Source organism: Aythya ferina (genome assembly GCF_964211825.1).
Source record: "Aythya ferina genome assembly, chromosome: 1".
In the NCBI taxonomy this organism is placed as follows: domain Eukaryota; kingdom Metazoa; phylum Chordata; class Aves; order Anseriformes; family Anatidae; genus Aythya; species Aythya ferina.
The window spans coordinates 153193555-153212472 of NC_140296.1; the positions used below are offsets into that span (position 1 = coordinate 153193555).

At 45.0% G+C, this 18918-nt stretch overlaps 1 protein-coding gene across 2 annotated transcripts in view; it reads left to right on the top strand.

Annotated features, from left to right (window-relative positions):
* CACNA1I (calcium voltage-gated channel subunit alpha1 I) overlaps positions 1–18918 on the top strand; it is a 146410-nt gene that overhangs the window by 39779 nt on the left and 87713 nt on the right. The window lies entirely within an intron of this gene.

Genomic DNA, 18918 nt, shown 5'->3' on the forward strand with positions numbered 1-18918 from the left:
GCCTCTGCTGCTGACTCGCATGTTTCTAGGGAAAGAAACATCATTGCAAGGACAATATTTAGAAGGAATATGGCAATTATCAGACAAACAGGCTGGAAGCCCTGTTGTTGCCTCCCTGGCTGTAGCCCAAACCGACAAGTCTTAAATGAGTGTCTTGGGCTTAACTGGTACCATCATCAGGAGTGATAAAGGCTGGGGTACCCCCATGAGTGATGGCAGCAGTTTCCAGATATTGCTGAGTCCAGTAGGGACCACTTACTGTTTCATTTCAGAAAAGGTGATCAGAAGGCCATGGCAGGCAAAAGCATGCTTGGAAACAGTGCTACAGAAACGGAGCTGCTGTCTCACAAACAAGGAGAAGCCAGGCAGGAGCAAGAGATGTCAACACTGAATTCCAGGAGGAAGCAGCAGCTCAATATTTAAGGCTATGCTAAGGTCAAAGAGAACGAGCCAAGAGAAAAGCTCATGGTTTGCAGAAGATGAGATCATTAGCTATCCCAGGCAGCTTCAGTGCTCTGGCTCTGCCAGAGCCTGATCTAAAAACAGGCTGGGTCCATGCTGTATACACAAGAGAGAGGTGGCATTTTTTCCTTCGCTTCCCTGAGAGGAGGGAGGGCTGCAAAGCGAGAACGTGTCAGGGCAAAGGGGGGAATGTGCAGGGAGTGTAAGCAGCAGTGCCTTCGAACAAGGTGGCAGGAGAGTAATGGAGGAAAAGAAATTCAATATTGCAGAAGTGGGGCAGGGGACATGGAGGAGGGTGAAAGCAATGGGAATTGGTGCAAAAGGAGCAAGAGATGAGGAATGCCTGGAGGGATGGAGGAATAAACAATGTCCTGGGAGGAGTGAGAGGCAGCAGCAGGTGTGGAGAAACACTGTTGAGTTGGATCTTACTTTGAATGTAAGTGACTTGTACTACAGCTGCTCATAACACACATGTGTAAGCTGCAATCCTGCATGCACATGCTTTTTCAATGATAAGAAAATGAGCAGCAAGTTAATTAGGAATTGGGAGCACTGTTCAGATTGGCTGGCAATCCATAAAGGAAAGATGGTCAAGTGCCATGACTGAAAAGGAGCTTGGAGCTCAGAGAGTGCTTGGGCACTTGGCACTCAGGCTGAGTTAGATAAAGCACTGCAAAAAGAATTTGGCTGGCAAAGCAACCTACTTATCCTGAAACTGGCTTGTGTTGCTGCAGCATCCCAGGGCAATACAATCTTGTATCTGCATCTCCTGTGGACTCAGAGCTAAGCAAACACTCTTCCACCTGCCTATCTTGCAGCTGATGTGAAAAGAATAAGGATGTTGGGCATCTCCAGTGCTGGGCTGCAGTCTGAATCACTGGTCCTGCCTCTCTGACAGTGACTGGTGTGGAAGGTGACAGCTGTCTGAAAGGTGTCTCTATCTTCTGGAATATTAAGGCGCATGAATCACAGCAGCTGCACTTGTACTGCTGCAAGAATGCTCATCACATTTTCAATTCATGAAAAATCAAAGTTTGCTTGGCCTGATCAGTGTGGTGTTGCATTACTTGCTCCATCCCTCGTTTTGGACCCATTGTGTGTCTGCCTGTGGCCCCCATATGCTTTAGTACTTCAGAAAATCAAGTGGTAAATGTGACTGCCTTAATTATAAATGTTATCCAGATCAGGAAAAAGAGGAATGCCTGGTCTGGGGCTGGTCAGTGCATAGCTGCTGGTGATGGGCTAGCAGGGGACATCTCTCAGGCACCCAGACCTCGCTGCAGGCAGACCTGGGTTAACCCCAGGGATGTAGGTTAGAGCTCGGTGTAAGTTTTGGGGTTTTGAGTCTCTCTAGTGATGATAACTCTGGGTTATGGTTCTATTTCTTTGTGGATTGCTTGGTCCGGTGTTGCATGTTGTGGGATCCTGGTCTTGCTACCGTCCTGTGGCAGTGAGTTCTGCTGTGGAATCAGATCTTGAAATGGAGAAGGGGGAGAGGAAAAAACATTTTCTAACTGCCAGGTTTGGGTTTGCCATCTTCTAGTGTCACTGTACAACCTCTTGTCACTGTGCTGGGAGTGCAGAAGTTCCTCGGTTACTTTCTGTGTTATTTGATACACTTCTCTTGTTTGTCTTGTTTGGAGGAGCTTGGGACTGAAAGACAGCTGGAATTGCCTCATCCAGCACCCTGCAATCACGAGCTGCTATGCTTTTAAATCCAGAATGGGCCACCAGAAACGTACTCTCATCTATCAGAGTTCATGAAATATTTCCCTGCACTCTACAGGAGATGTAGGACCTCTGTAATAGCAGATCAAAAGCTTCCAACAATAATATGCTGTGGTGACAGCCCTGGGAGGAATCAAAGAGATTGCTAATGTAATTGGTGCTTGCAGCAGGATTTACTTAGTAAAAGTACTCAGGAGCTGGCCCAAACTTTTCCCTCTCCTCACAGAGTGTTCCCAGGGTGTCCATCAGCTCTGTCATCTTTCTCTGAACCCCTTGGGTTCTGCAAAATCCTTCACAACCTGAGCCAACCAGACCACTTTGTTTTATTGATGTGGTGTTACTTACCATTGTTGGTCATCTACCTCAGTTGGTCAAGTCTCACACTGGTACACAAGAGCCATCTCTGGTCTTGAGAGGCTGTTTTGACCCACCCCAAATAACTTGTACCCTCTGTGTATTCTGTGACACCTCCAAGAGCTCCCTTTCCACATCACTTATATATTATTCAAACTATCTGCACAGCATTTACTTCCTTTTCTCTGAACTAATGTCCTTCCGAAAGACCCTCTCATGCTGTAAATGCTTTCCTAAAATCTCATGTCACTTGGGTATCTCTTTGTCCACTGCCTCTTCCTAGGGTGTTATACTTAATTATGTTGTGAACCCTATTACTTAAAGGCTCGGCTATTGTCACTTCCTGAATTAGTCCCTGTGTGTTACAGAAAATGAAATCAAGAATAGCTGCTTTTTTACTTGTGGGTGCTAGAATTAGCTGTTCCAAGAAGCAATTGCTTAAAGCGCCAAGGAGCTGCTGTGTTCTTTGTGCCAGCTTACAGGTGAATTTCCTCATTTTCCTTTTTAATAAATTGTGCCGCTACTTCTTGCAAAACTGCACACCCAGTTGTCTTTATTTGAAGCGCTGATAAATGTGCAGCATGGGATTATAAACATATTACAGCTCCCGAGGTTGTGAATTTGCACGGGGTTGATGATATGATCCTCTGCGTTTAGAATTTTCCCCCTTAAGAGTTTTAAGGTTTCTGAGCTAACTCTACAGAGGTGTTTAAAAAAAATACATTATTCCTCCAACCCTTTGGCTTAATCCCACTTCTCTATATAACTTGCAGCCAGGTATTATAATATCCCATTTGCTTTTTAGCGTTCCACCAAGTTTCTGTCATTCATAGTATATTAGTCATCATCCATTGCCAGGATTTCTAGTTCACCTTAAAGTCAGCCCATTTTGAGATGTTTGAAGCTAGGCTTTGTTAAAAGAAGAAGAAAAAAAAAAAAAAAGAAAAAAGGGAAAAGCCAGTAGTAGAAATACTAATGCCTAGCCTTCCCCCCCTTGTTTAAGAGTCTATGTAAGATGTGACTTGATTTGTCTTTCCTGCTCCTATCTCTTCTGAAGCTGCACGAGTTGCTGAGGGAATGTGATTTCTGGGTTTGCATTTGCCTACTAACTGGTTTACACTCTTATCTGCTGTAATGAAAGGAAGTGAGCTGGAGTCGGGTACATGTGAGGCGGGACCTTCAGTAGTTCCCATTACTCCTCCCTCCCGCTTGAACCTGGTAGGTTTAAGGGGCTGGGGGCTATGAGACTTTGCTCTACATCCCTATTAGTGTGGGGTGCTGCTGTGTGCTGCACCCTGAGGCTCCTCATGTTGTAGTGTGGACTGCTACCCGGGCAGACCCCATGCTGGGCATCCCTGCAGTCCCAGCCCATGTTGCACGTGGGTCCCAGCGCTTACCAACTCCAATGATCACCTGTAGGGTGCCAAAAACAAGTTATGGCCATGCTGAAGCAGAGCAGTCAGCTCCAGGGTATGGAAAATCAGGGTGCCTTCTGCCCCATCCCACTGCAGCCCCTCACTTCAGGCTGGCCCTTCCCTGGAGAGGATTTGGTGTCCTGGGGAATGGGATAGCTTCCTCCAGTGTCATCCTAGGGGTGGCCACATGCCGTAGGCTGTGAGATTATGCCAGTTCTTTGCTTGTAGGGCTCTGCAGGGAAGGGACTGATGGGATCTCCCACAGATTAATCTGGTTAAACCATTCTTCACAGGGCAGATAATCCTGTGTCAGCATTCATGAGCTTAGACCCACTGACGAAAGCTCCTCTGCAGGCAGCTGGGAGATGGGTAAATAGGGCAGATAGTGCCTAATGGAATGGCTTTCAACAGTCTGCGAAACTCTGAGAGCCAAAAAAGGAATCCTATGGAGAAAAAAGGGACCAAACCTTGGGCTGTGAGTCTGTCTGTGCATGCATACATACCTCAGATGCACGCTGGGGGCCAGCGCATGAGCTCCCGTTGGTGCTTCTGGAGATGTTTGCCCTGGAACAGATTTCAACTGGAAATTGCCGATTCAGTGAAATCAGCTTACATGTATTGTCATCCCCTGAAAACTATGTGCTTGTTTTAATCAGCTCAGTGTGTTTCCTTTTGGCTTTGTATGGTAACGTGGAAGTCAACATGGTAATGGGCAATAGACAAAACCCTTAGGTCAAAACAACATAATTCAAACAAGTTGAAGCAAAATATAATTTTTGAACATATCACTTCAGTTCATTTCAAGCTAGGAAGATGCAGGCTTACGGCACATAGCACAACATTTGACTTTCGAGAGCCTATTAGGAATCCACAACCTTAATGTCCAAACAAATGCTCAATATGGTTGTTTGTTTCTTTTTCTAATGGAGTTCATTTCTGATGACGGCTGCAGGGCTGACAGCTCTGAAGAAGGAGCTTTAATGCGTTTCTGCTACTCACGTCTTTAAAGCTTGATGTGTCCTGGCAACTCCTCCTCCGTTTCTGAAGCTATCTTTTTCTTTCTTTCAAGGCTCATAGTTTCCTAGGTGGACATCAGCTACATCCATCAAAGCAGACACAAGCGGAGCCATAAGGTGGATACTAGGGGCTGCACTGCAGACCCTATATTTTTCTATGTTGCTGGCTCAAAGCCCACCCTCATGCTGGCTCAGAGACCTCATTTGAAGCTTACGCTGCCCATGACAGCCCATCCAGGCTGCATGAATAAGGGGCAGTGCGTGGCTGGGAGTGCAGAGCCTGGGCTGGCACAGTAAGGTACACTGTGGCTACCAGGGTTTGCAGGAGGGGTAAGGATGAAGCCTTGGACTTCTGCTTAGCCCACTTGTCCAGGATGTCTGCTCTGTTCTCAGTTTATTTTGCATAGGGGTCTGCTTGCGAGCTGTCTGTCAGAACAGGGGCAGCCCTGCAGGAGATGAGGGAGGGATGAGTCCTGGAGCTTCTCTATCATCTTCCTGCTCCGGCATGAATGGAGAAGGCTGGGGGTGAGTCACCTGCTGGGGGAAGCCTGCACATATCCAAGCCCTTCTTGCTCCTTTTTTTGGTTGCTGTTTTACAGAGAACAGGTGAGCAAGCAGCAACCCATGTTGGGACCCAGGCATGCCATGGGGCTGCTGCCTTCCCCCTCCATTGCTCGAGCATGAAGAAAAGGGGTAAGAAACAGGGCCAAATGTGCTGAAGGCTCGTGTTGGGCATGCACAAAGATCTTGCTGGAGATCACTGCAGCGTGAGCTTGTTTCCATGGAGCATCACCTCTTCCTCCTGCTCCTGTCTCCTCCCTGATGCTGGGGCTGTGTGGGGCAACTGGGGCAAAGTGGGGCACGAGCTCCCTTCCCGGGCTGCCGCACTGTGGGGAGAGGTACAAGTAATGGAAATGGAAATGCAAATTCTTCTGAGTGGAGAAAAGGCCCCCATAAATCAGGAGTGACAGAAACACAAAGACACCATCAGGATGCATTTGCACAATCAGGGAATGTTTCATATATCAGAGAGAACCAAGGCACAGCCTCCGCTCCTGAAATAAACCAAATCCATTTTTTTTTTCTCATCAGTGAAGCAGTCTCTAAAATTCCCTGTTTGAAGAGCAACAGAAAACAGAGAGGAGATTCAAGTTAAATTTTACTCAGATGCAGCATGTTTTCCTAGTCCCGACAGGAAAGCATTTGTCTTAAAGGGTCAGTGAAAAACAAACAATCCCTCCCTCTCCACACATATAGCAACATGGTAGGGATCTGCCTTTTTTTTTTAAATCTAGATTTGATCATCTGCAAATAAACAATACCACAGCTGAGAACCTTCATAAATGACCCTTCATAATACGAGCGTGTGGACTAGAAACAGCAACCTCATGGCAAACAGAGCAGCAATGCTTGAACAGAGATCCTACCTGCAGGACGCCGGCACAAGCAGCCTGGCAGTGTAGAAAGCATTTTCCTAGGCTTGAAACTATATCCACAACTTAACATTTCTCCAGCCTGTGCATAGGGCTAGGCCAGCCAGAGGTGCTGCTAGAAAGAGATTAAGTTTTAATCTGAAATCAGAAGTGGCAGAGCTGAGTGAATGAATTGGGACTTGCATGCCCTAGCCTGGATTTTAGTGTGCTCTTCATCATGCTGTCATAAGCACCAAATCCATCCAGCTTTCAGACTGTAGAAACTGATAAACACCCCCTGTCTCGCTATCTTCCATGTTAGAGTTGAGAAAGGTCTTTCAGGCTTACCAACTGGCTTCCCTACTACATAGCATGTACTGGATGTTTCTCTACTCTCATTTAACAATTCCTAAGGAGCTCAGCTCCCATAGGTGTGAGATCTTTATCCCATGCATACTACAAGGCAGATTTTTGTGCAGACATCAGTGTGTGTTTGGTCTCAAAACCAGGTCAAGGAAGTCCCAAGCTATCTCTGCGTTGCAGAGAATGTTGATTTATGTATGTGCAAGTAATCTAGTAGATTGACTGTAACAAAACTGAGCTCTTCTCTTGACTGCAGATGTGTGGTCTTGTCCCATACATAGCACTGGTTAAGGGGCTATGCTGGCAGGACAGAGGCTGTTGCCATCTCCTGCTCTCCTTTCTGTCCTTCTCCTGGAGGTTTTCCCCCAGCAGGAAGGGGTGAGCAGGATGTGTGCCTCCACTGCAGCAGTCTGCAGGCTGTGCATTGAGATACGTAACGTGCTGGAGAGCCCTGACTGATAGGGTTACAGACTATTGCTTCTCAGATACAAAAGTATGGCCCTTCTTTTGAAAGCTATTGTGGTAAACACTAGAAATGTCCTGGTTTATATTTCTTCAGGCTCAGCCACCATCCTGTGCTATTCAGCTGTAGAAAGGGGATTAGACAGATGAGATTTTTTGACGTGATTTGGGATGGATTAAAGTTTGCAATTGAGTTATACAGGTTCTCTGTTAATACAGGTTGTCTGTTAATAAAATGCTTCCATCACACCACCACATGCTCTGATGCACATTAGAAAGCATCTGCATGAAGAAGGGTTCGGGGAATTCAGATTTGTTTTCCTGCAGCTGTTTTTCCAGCACTGCCAGGGTCAGGTGTGTAATTTGCCATCAGCCATGCTCTACTGGGACTGGAAAGAACCATCAGCTTTTCTAAAAGATGACCCACCTTGTTTTCTCCAATGCTAAACTGCTTTATTACTTCTGAAATTGTTAAAAACACTGAACTAGGGGGGAACCAACAGCACCAGTAGAAGGTGGGAGGCTCCTTTCCATGGGAGGGCAATGCTCTCTCCAGCAACTGGGTACCAAACTGTCTGGGTTCCCTAGGAATATATTGTGTTTCATGGGTTCCTGCTTTGTGTTTCACCAGTCTTTTGGTGGAACTATCTCTGGGGACATTGATGTGAACTGAGCAACAAAAGAATCCAGTTAACTAGCATAAAGTGGTCACAGAGCTTGGAAGATAGATCCACCCTTCCCCACCACCCCCTTCCCTCAAAACAAATATTTTCATGCTCATCCATGCTGCTCCTGCTTTACATATCATTAAACAAAGTGTTTCTAAGTGCAGATACCCAAATTGCCTCTAGCTGTTAGTGCCATTAGGATTAGAGGTGTGGTGGCTAGCAATGTGACCCTGAAAGGGGGGTTGGAAATGGGAGTGTAGCCCCACCTCAAATTGTGGAGGGCTTCTCTGTGTTTGGGCACATTCACTGCCTCTGTGCTGTAGGCTGAAAGGCAGTTGCTTTACTCAGGACCTTGTCTATGACACCTGTGAGGGTTTGCTGATTTCAGTGGGTTTATTTTGGACACTGGTGTTGGTAGATGTAGAGGAAGATGTTAAAGAATCACAGCAGTTCCTTCTGCAGACCTTAGGGTTTCAGTGTCAGGTGAGGTAGGGCATAATGAGCTCCTTTATTGCACTCCCCCCTTTTTAAAAAATTAATCAGAAAAACTAGGGGAATTCTCAGGCATGGTAAGAAAAAGCCTTCTTGAAGTAGATAGTCCTATCCATTTGGACACTAGCTTAAAATAGAGGAGTTTGACCATTTTCAAAAAAATACTTGCATCAAGCATGTCTTCAGAAAGCCTGGGTGTGCTGGGTGAGGAAATAAAACAGCAGACAAACCATCAAAATCTCTGAAAGTATGTACCTCCCCCACATCAGCCCAGTATCACTCCCATGCCTGTGGCCCATATCCTTGTGTATGTTACGTACACATAGGCATACATCCTTTGGAAAGCTGTCACGCAGCAGCCTATAACGGGGCCAACACAAGTCTATCATTTCTTTTTTATGCACCTTCAAACAAAACCCTGAAAGGCAGCATCCAGGAAGCTGAAAGGAGGAGTGTGAGATGTGTGACTGCTGATGGGGGAGGAAGGGAGCAGGCACGGGTGTGTGGGGAGGCTTCATGGAAACGGCTTTAAAGCGCGGGGAGAGAGAGAGGAGAAGCAAAGAGCTTTGTTCATGACAGTGCAGCTCTGCGTGATGACTGTCACTTGGAAATTTATGGCTCAGTGAGGCTGAAAAGTATGTTTGAAGGGTCACTAGAACTAATTACATCGGAGAAACGAAGTTGGGTTTAGACAAAAAAAAAAAAGAAAGAAAATTACGAGAAGGGTCACCAGGCACAAACTATTGGTGAAAATGTGTGACTTTTCCTCCTTTGTGATTTGTAATTTTGACCATCTTCCCCAGTCATGATGGCAGGTGGGTGGGAAGGGTGCAGGGCAAGGGAGAGGGGAGGAAAGCCTTATTAGCCCTGCGCAGCGTGCGGGGGCTTGGGCGCGTGGCTGACACCAGGGCTGGCATAAAGCCTCCGCCTGCCTGCCCAGGCTCCCTTGCCCCTCGGGGACAAGGGACCTCAGCCACCTGGCCCTTGGCTGGCAATTTGTCATCCTTCCTGATGGCGGAGGGACAGGCTGTTCTTTCTGGGAAAATGATGGGAGCTCGTTTTTAGAGATTTACTGCAGGTCCTTGCTGGCTGGCTCTTCCAGCCGTGTCTTTAATACCCTCACCTAAGCTCTGTTTTCCCTTTTTCTTCTGCTCACTCTCCTAAATCACATGAGAGCTTTTAAACACAGCAACCCTTACGGCACATCGTGGAGGAGCAAGTGCCTCCTCATCAGCCCTCTGCTATATGGATGGTTACGGTGACCTCTCTTCTAGAAAATGGGTGGTTCCAGAGGGGTTTTCTCCTCTTTCTACTCATAGCAAGAGGTGCTATGGCAGGACCCTGCTTTCTCTTTCTCCCTGATAAGTAGTGACTGCAGCTAACAGAGGGAAAATATTTTGGCCTTATACCCGACTCAGGGCAAAGTAGATGTCCTTCCTGTGCAGTACCAGCATTGCATAGGGAATGGACATGGGGGTCAGCACATACTGGTAGCAAAATGGGTGGATGCTCGAGGTTCTGGTCACAGCAATAATTTCTCATCCTTCAGGCCTCTTTCCGCCTCCTGGCTCCCCAAGAAAACCATTGCCTTCAGCATTTTTCTCATGTCTCTTGTCAAGTCCTGTCATCGCTGAGTAAGCAGAGGTGGGACAGACCAAGGGCTGTGGTCTACCACTCCTTGAAGAAACATATGTAGGTAGTCAGCATAGTATTAGATGCGCAATCAGAGGAAGAGACTTTTTCATCTGAATCCCATGCTCATTTTCCTCTCCAGAGCTCCCATCGAGGTCAGCATTACCTTGCTGGCAGCGATGATGAGGATGCACTTGGTACCACCACTTTGCAACTGCTCTCCCAGCCAAGCAGCATTCTGGATTTGAGAGATTTCAGCTTGTGCAGGAGCACAGACAGCTCCTGGTTCGGGTTTGATTGCTCTTACATTGGCTGCATAAGCTGAGTGGACGTGTTTTGCAAAATAGGCTATGGGGAAAGGAGATAATTCTGTTGTCTGCCATGCAGACAGCTGGATGTGTGATGACCACGAGACCCGTGAGATAATTTGCCAACTGGATATAAGGGTGTCAAATCCCATGAGGCACATAAGTATGTTAGAGACAGCTGTGGAGGAGCCTATGGTCACGGTACATTTTAGTATCAGTGATACAAGAATCTGCAGGAAAGAACTAGGAGTAGATTATTAGCAAGAAAGCTTAAAGCTAAATCTTCTGTGGTTGTATTTTCCAATACACTGCTAGCTTCATGTTCGATCACATCTAGACAGGAAGAATTACTCTCAGATGAATGAAAAGATTGTGTAGAAAAGACCTGAGCTTTGCTAGTCACTGCTAAACCTTTTTTGGGAAGGGATACACTGCATGTAAGGGGTAGAAGAATAAATTTGCAGCAAGTGATGAGTCTGAGAGCTGCGGGTATCCTGGGTCTGGTAGTAGCTGCTGTGTTATCTCAGAGAACAGCATAGAAAGCTACTGCTCCTGATGGTCCCTTGGCAGGGCTGCAGTGGGCATAAAGCAGCTGTCCTAATGTATGGAGAATGAATTTATCACATATAACAGGTCACTGGCACCCACCCGGCTGCCACTGTCTTGGCTTGCTGAGCTGGGCATGTTATCAGTAATTTGAGGTCTCCCTTTAAAGTCCAAGCAGTATGATTTTTGTTGGTAATCTTTTGATCCAGGGGATTTCAGAGGTGAAATGTCAACACCACGGGGCAGTCTTGCCTGTGATGGCCTTTGCAGGCTGCTTGTGACCCCACTGCAGCCCTGTCCTCTAGGGCAGGAGGAGATGGCTGGATTTTTTACTTTGTTTATCAGCATTTTGTACCAGCCACGTCCCAGCTAAACGGTATTTCTGTGCCATCTTTATAGCAAAGTCACTCGTTATAAGCAAAAGGAGATTGCTGGAAATGAGGTGGTTAAGTGGGCAGTGCACATGCAGTGTATTTACTGAGGTGGAGGGAGGAATATGAGGGTAGCTGACTAGGAGAGGAGGCAATGAAACCTGCATGGGACAAAGGAAACACAAGTGGTCCTTCAGTGCTAAGTAATTAACATGCTAGAAGATGGATGGCTGTAAGACAGTGAAAAGTAATCCAATAAAGCCTCAGCTCCTGCAGGGTCACACAAAAATGGGGATGGTGGTTAAAAATAAAAACCCAGCAACAATAGGCTCATGGGAAGGTCTCTGAAAAGAGAAAGGGATATACTTGGCATGGCTGGAAAGCGTGGGGTAAAGAGCTAGGCTGTAACTAGTATGTCCAAAATGAAACAAGATTAATGCACATCCATAGTTTCTGACTGGAAACGGTACAGGAAAAATAAGTTAGGCTGTAAATAAGAGGAGGAGGCATATATTTCCAGAGGCTGTCAAAAACTTAAGAATAAATAGTGTGTGAAGTTGAATCTATATGAAAGGAAATAGGTCACTGGAATCTGAATGTGGTAATAGCAATGTACTACTAGTCCTAAATCTGAAGAGAAGTGATGAATACAACAGGCAGAAAGACATCAGAGAGGTAGCCGAAATACGCTGTGCTGCTGATGGAGCTTCCAGCTAGCTGGTCCTGTTGGCATCGTGCTGCCATAGGAACTGCCTTTTTTGGAGCTGTTCCTTCTGCAGTCAAACATGTTGATAATTAGTGCTTACATAGCACATTTTTATTGCAGGGACCTGGAGCATGCTTGGAAGGTAGCTAATACTTTGGCAGATGGGGAAAAAAAAAAAAAAAGATGCATGAGAATTAGATGGAATTTGGTGTTACATTATCACAACTATGGGATGAATTTGGTCCTGAGTCTCTAATGAGAGTATCAGCAGAAGATTTAGGTGGACAGCATAAGTCTTCTGGCTCTGACCTGTCTGTGCACCATGCACTTGAACAGCCAGAGACCTCTGTGAAAGGGTGAAGAGAAACATACTTTCATGGTAATTTAAACAGAAGTGGAACTTAGAGATTTTTTCCCATCGTTCCCAAGAAATATTTATGGGACAATGCTTCTTCCCATGGGTACCACCCTTTTCAAATGCAGTTATAGATGAGACGGAGAATGATCTTAGGTCCAAGACACTGGAGAACAAATTGGGAGACTTTTGCTCAGTTCCCAGCTGTGCCCCCTGTCTCCTATCTGCCCCGGGGCAAATCTGCTCATTTCTCTGTGCTGTGGCTTCTTGCGTGCAATGCTGAGATCGTAATGCATCGCTCGCCTGTCCTGTTCAGTTAGATTAAAAACTTCTTTGGAGAAGGCAGCGTGTTTTACCGCATGTTTATGTAACATTTTGCATAATTTGTATTTGATCTCAGCTCCTGTCATCTAAGACATGTGGAGATAGCTCATAAATAATACTAATAATATTTTAATATTGATAATGCTTAGCGCATTCACAGCATTTAACCCCCCCTAAAACAGCACTCAATACCATCGGCATCATGGTGATCAAGCATGAGTCATATTGGCTCCTTTCCCTGGCACAGTGCTATCTGTCAGCTAGCCAGAAAGCTGAGGGGTTTAGTGAACATATACTGGGTGTCAAGAACTGCTGAATTTTAATGCAATCCGGGGCAGTGACTTGCTGTGCGATCTCTGGGTAATGTTTTTGCTAACATGGGACTCTGATCTTTGGCCATCCAACTTGAGGTGGTGGGAGACTGGCTTGGAGCACCACTGTGCTTGTTGACTGTGGTAGAGATGACAAGTGTTACATGCACATGAAAATCAGGCTCTAGGAAGCTAATGTATTAGTGAATCCTCATCGTAGGCTCCTTTGGAAAAACCTGCTCCTCTCCTGCTTGCTTTCTCATCAGTAACACAGGGAAGGTATTTCAGTAGCTTAAGAGAGATGATCGTGGAAATTACTGAAATTTTATGTAATGTTTTGAAGGGAACAAGAAGCTGAAGTAACGAGCATCTTCCCCACTGCACAAGTACCTCTGTTACATGTACACGTGAGGAGTCTCCTTTTTGGGAGGCCATCCGCAGCCTGTTTGCCTCCTCGAGGAGGTGCCAGCGGCTGCTGTGAGCCTGCGTGGCTGTGAGCTGGCTGGAGCTCCAAGCCTCCAGTTATCTGCTGAGGCAGATTTGCTTGCTTGTTTGCAATCAGTCCTTCCTCCAGGCACGTGTCCTGCAGGTTGTCGGTGCCAGTTCTGCCAGTGTACCCTCTGGGAACCAGGGCAAAGGGCCCTGGGATGCATCCAGATATGAGTCTTCAAAAAAAAAAAAAAAAAAAAAAGGAAATAGTGAGGGGGGAGAAAAAAAAAAAAGACATTCAAAGCAGAGGGGATGGCATCCTGAAACCTCAAAAATAATTAGTTTTATTTAATTACAGCCAAAAAATGAACTTGTTGAAATAAACAGGAGCTCGTACTCAGCTCTTTTTGTTACTGCTCTGCATTTTGCTTAGTCCATATGCAATTTCTTCTGAGTGACCTTACTGAGCATTCCCTACACTTCTGAATTAATCTTTATTTACTTTTCTGCAAAGCTTTCTGTCACCACATGACTTTCTTTTCTGTACTGAAGCACTCCTCAGAAAAGCCTGCTAAGCTAAGCACCAAGCACATGATTTCTTGATGCTGTATGCACTGAAAGCATTGCCTAGATGGGAGAAAGGAGAAAGGCAAAGTGATTTTATCCCATCTTGCTGCCTCTCTAATTCAGGACTGTTAGCAGGGTCAGAATACCCTCTAACATCAGATAGCCTAGGAAACTGGCTGTCTGGAGGAACAAGGTGATCACTTCTGCGTCCTTCAAGTGATGTGCTGGAGTATAGCGCACTGCCCTGGCACCTGCAAAGAGCAGAGCCCCCCCTTCTAAACTGTGAAAGGGTCTGTAAACCATCCTTTGTGCTTTTATTGTCTTCTCAGTACTCCTGCAAAGTGAGAGGGCCTTTTACCAAAGTGCTCTGACCTCCTTTCAGATGGTACTTGCATAGTGTGTACCTGTGTGTTCATCTTGGACTCATACAACCTTTGCCAGGCATGGGTGGGAAGTTGCACAGAGTGGGAAAATAAATCTGCAACATCTGAAAAGAAGGATGGACTAGAAAGATAGAGTAATGAACAGAGACCAGTGCAAGAAAAAGGAGCAAGAACAGAAAGAGCAAGTGCTTGGGTTTGTTCGATCTCTGCACCTTCAGTGCTTGTGAGGTTCCTTATTCTTGTTTTCCTCTCCCAGGGAAACAGCTTCTTACTCAAAAGCAGGTATTTCTACCATCCCTTTGGAACTGCTGTAAAGTGATACAATGGAGGAAATCCATAACTGCTCAAAAGCAACACCCAGGACCCACTCTTGTCTGTGAGCTTCCATTTCAGGAGGTTCATTGAAATACCTACCTTGTGCACCACAGACCATTTCCCAAGGCCCCCTGAGCCTAAAACCCATAGTAAGAGGACAAACACCCCACCATTAAAACACCAGAAAGGAAGCTGAGACCTCCCTTTACTGGGAAAGGGAAAGATGTGTGAGAAATGGAAGGAACCAACCACACTACCCTTTGCTTTAGACTCTGCTCAACACCGTGCAGCCAACTCCTTCCACCCTTAACTTCCATTCTCATTTTACCATTTTGCTTTCATGAGATACCAGATGAGCACTCTGGGAGGCTTGAGGGGCACAATGTGGTTTCAACAAAATCAGCAGGAGGGAGGGTTAGTATGCTGTAAAAGGTCCCACAAAATGTTCTGGTGCATCCTTAGGGGCTTGCATGTCTTCCAGAACCTGGCACTGTGCTCCCAGTTCATGAAGAAATGTATTCTTTCATTACTGTATTTACACTCCAAACATTTAAGTATTTCTTTCTGTTAGCACGGGGAAAGGAGAGCTCTGGAAAGTGAAAGAGAAGACAGTGACAGGAAAAAGGGGGAAAAAAAACACAAAGTAAAACAGAAAACATTGGGAGCAGTAGGAAGAGAAAGAATGTATTCCTTTCTTTTAATTAATTAATTATCACTGTTCACTCTTTCCTTCTCCCTTGCATTTGAGTCACACACTGCTGTCCTAGCTTTACGTTTATCTAGTGAATATGTCTAGTGGTCCCACCAAAGGTAAGGACCCTATTCAGACCCATTGCAACATAGAGGCCAAAGAAGGGACTGCAGTACTGCCAGACACATCAGAACTCTGAAGAACTCTTAGATTGGTTTGAAAGGTGCTGGGGAAGACTTACATGACTTGGGGTGGCATTTCTGGGAGGCAGGCCAACAAAGCACAGAAACGAGGGAGGAGGAGTTGGGGAGATTTGTGTTTGTTTGCAAAGCACTTCATGTTTTTACACTTTGGAAGGAACTTTCTGCCAAATGAGCTTGAATACATCCAGATTAAATCAGATAAAATGCTGACAAAAAAACCCAACAACAACAAAAAAAAAAAACAACAACATGCCATGTGTCTGGCTCTGGTTTGACAACACTGACTCCACCAGTCTCTCTGACTTGCTTCCTCACTTATCAGGGTCATGCATGATGGGGGCTTGTGGTTCAGAGCATTCAGATGCCCAGGCAGATTCAAATTTTGTAACTCTGGAACACACCATTAATTTAAATCACTCTTGGACTGCAAAAGCCTCTCTGTCTTGGCCTGCCCTTATCACAAATTGAGGTCCTCTTTAGCCGAGTGCAAAAAATAAAGTCTAACTCTTCTAAGGTGCCTACTTAGCTATTGAAACCAGTGGGAAATTGACTCCACAGAGTGAAATCTCAATAAGTAGTAAGAGTTTTAAGGTTTGGATCCCATTTTGTGTTTGAGGGGGCTTTCCCTGGTGGTCCTTCCCTGCTGTGACACTGCTGCAGATCCAGCTGCAGCAGGAAGAAGCTGCTGAACCTTCTATTAGGAGCTTTTGGAGCAAAATTCTTTCAACCATCTTTTACTATAATAATGTTCCAAGCTGCAGTCATATTACCTCATGCTGTGACCTTGTTCGTGCTCCTAATGTGAAGCCAGGCCAGATTTTGGATGGAGATCTCCAAGGCAGAGCCAGAATGCTGCAGGAGGCACCATTTGGGGGTCAGCAGGAGGTGCAATTTCTCGAGTCAGTCCTGAACTGATCCCACAGCATGGTGGAGTATTGCTTTGCTGGCAAAAAGACCTGCAACTGCAGTCCCAGCCATCTAAGGATATTAAAAAGCTCTTTCTCCAGGAACAGTCATTACCTCTGATACCCTGCTCAAGTTTAAATTTGGGTAATTACTTTCTTCTAACCTAAAAAAAGATCCTTGGGTGGTGTTTTTTTTTTTTTTTTTTCTCCCCAGATGCTACATTTTTTTTTTTTTTTTTATGCTTCCAATAGTAAACAGCTTTGTAGGAATGTTGCACACTGTTAAACAGATGCTCTTTTGCACCGTAAGAGCTAGATGCAATTCGGACGTGGGTCGTTATCAGTAGAGAAACTCTAGGGTCCAGCTGCTACAGGCAGGACGTAATCATTAACAGTAGGGCTGTAGCAACATTGATGCTTTGATGAATTGATGGAGAAGCATGGTATTTGCCAGGCATTTGAATAATTATAATGAATAATAAATCTCATCTGTACACCTCTGCCGAAGAAAACAACAGGTTGATTTAGAAGACCAACTTATATCCATCAGGTTGTTGTGACAACCAGCCAGATTTCTTGGTGCAACTCACTCTAGGTCTAGGAACAATGGGTTCTCCTGTGCTTGCTGTGGTGGAGTATTGTAAACAAGTCCTGCTTTCTCTCTGCAGTCCCCCATTTAATTAGTGGCCCTCTGTGGCCTGTGGTGGCCTTATGCTAGGTCAGAGCTCACTCCTTGCCTTCCTGTTTCTGGAATATCTGAAGATTTGTCTCATTGTGTTAATACCTTTGTCTATTTGCTCTTCAGATTCCATCTTAGCCTCTTAATCTCAATTGTACATTTTTCCTGTCAGAGGTTAAATTTCTTTCTATTACTTCTGGTTTTGCTAGACTTGAGAGTTTAATGGACACAATTAGCAGGTCTGAATAAATCATTACGGAAGGAGTTTTAAGAAATGAGAAATTTGCTCCATTTTGTTTCTGTAATGGGGGAAAAAAAAGCCATCTGCAGTGTATTCACAGTGGATATAATACGTTGAGTGAGATACAACCAGCTTAGTTCTCATTAGTCTCTAAGATAGCTCTGAATTTGAGCTGTGCAGACAGAAGCCTGCTACAGGGACCCCTTTTCTGAGTGATCCTGGGAAGTCAGACGAATCAGAGAGGTTCACCCAAGGTACTTCCTTTTCTAGGTGTTTATCTAATTTAATGTGGATGTGATCGAGCTTTTTCCTCTTCTGATAAATCTGTTTTTTGCTGGAAACTCCCTTCCAAGGAGCAGAAACATGGAAGTATTTGCCAGGTATTTAAAATCTCTCCATCTCCTCCCTCTTCTGTGCTCCATTGCCCTACCTCCCAGGAACACCATCGCAGGTTGTGTAAGTCTTCCCTAGTGCCTCTCAAATCAATGTTACAATCCTGCTGTGTTTGGCAGTACTGCAGTCCTTTCCTTGGCATTAGTATTGCAAAAGATTTGAAGACCTCAATGATGCATATGTCAGATGCTCCTCTTTCAGGAGAAGAACGTATATATGATGATGTGATGAAAGCAGCCATATACAAGTACAAGAGATTACATTGATATCTGAAGACCTAGAGCATGTCAACCTTGAAGGTTTGCAGAAAAGCCTTTATAACTTGTCTTTAGTGGCTTGGCTACCATGAAATCCCAGCATTTGCAACATTTGGTATTGGCATTTAATTTCCGATTGACTCAGAAAGTGAGAGTTCTAAGTCAGGTCAAAAACCCACAACCTTTTTTCTGTAGTGTTGAAACATTTCTCTGTGCGGGAAAAAAAAAAAAAAAAAAAAAAAAAAAAAAAAAAAAAAAGACAGAAGAAATGTTTCAGCCTTTCCAAAATAGATTTTTTAAAGCTTTTTGTTCTGAAAAGTGTTTTGATTGTTTTGATCTAGTTGAACACAAACACATTTTGAGATGTATTTTCCTTTGAATGTAACATCTGATGTTCACTCAACTCCTTCTACCGGGTTAGGTTAGCAGATTGAGGCTGAAGTGAAGGAACCCTATTGCTTCTGTCAGCTTGTCTTGTAGAGAAAAAAACACAAAATTCCCATATATCAGCACAAAAGAAGGAGGAAAAAAAAGCGGTGATAAGAAAAAATTGGGAGAAAAAAAATGAGACCCACCTGTGAGGGTATCTGCAAAAGCCAATAGCACTGAAGGAGAGAAAATGAGAACTTCTTTCCCCAGAGCTACTTGTCGCTCTGACCTTCACAACACAAATCATTCCTTTCATTAGAAATGAAATATTAACTGTCGTGCAGCAGTTTACAGCATCCTACTGGCTTCTTGCAGGAGGGTCACAAAGCAGTAGAGGAAAACAGGGAAGAAACATAGTGCTGTCCTTACAGAGCTTGTTTCAAAAGGAGAGAAAGTGCAATCATTGCAAACTGGAATGACAGGGCGCAGCTGTCTACCTGGTGGAAAGCATGGTTAGAAAAGAGGGAGATGGGAAGGATCCTAAAGGGGAGGCAGAGAAAG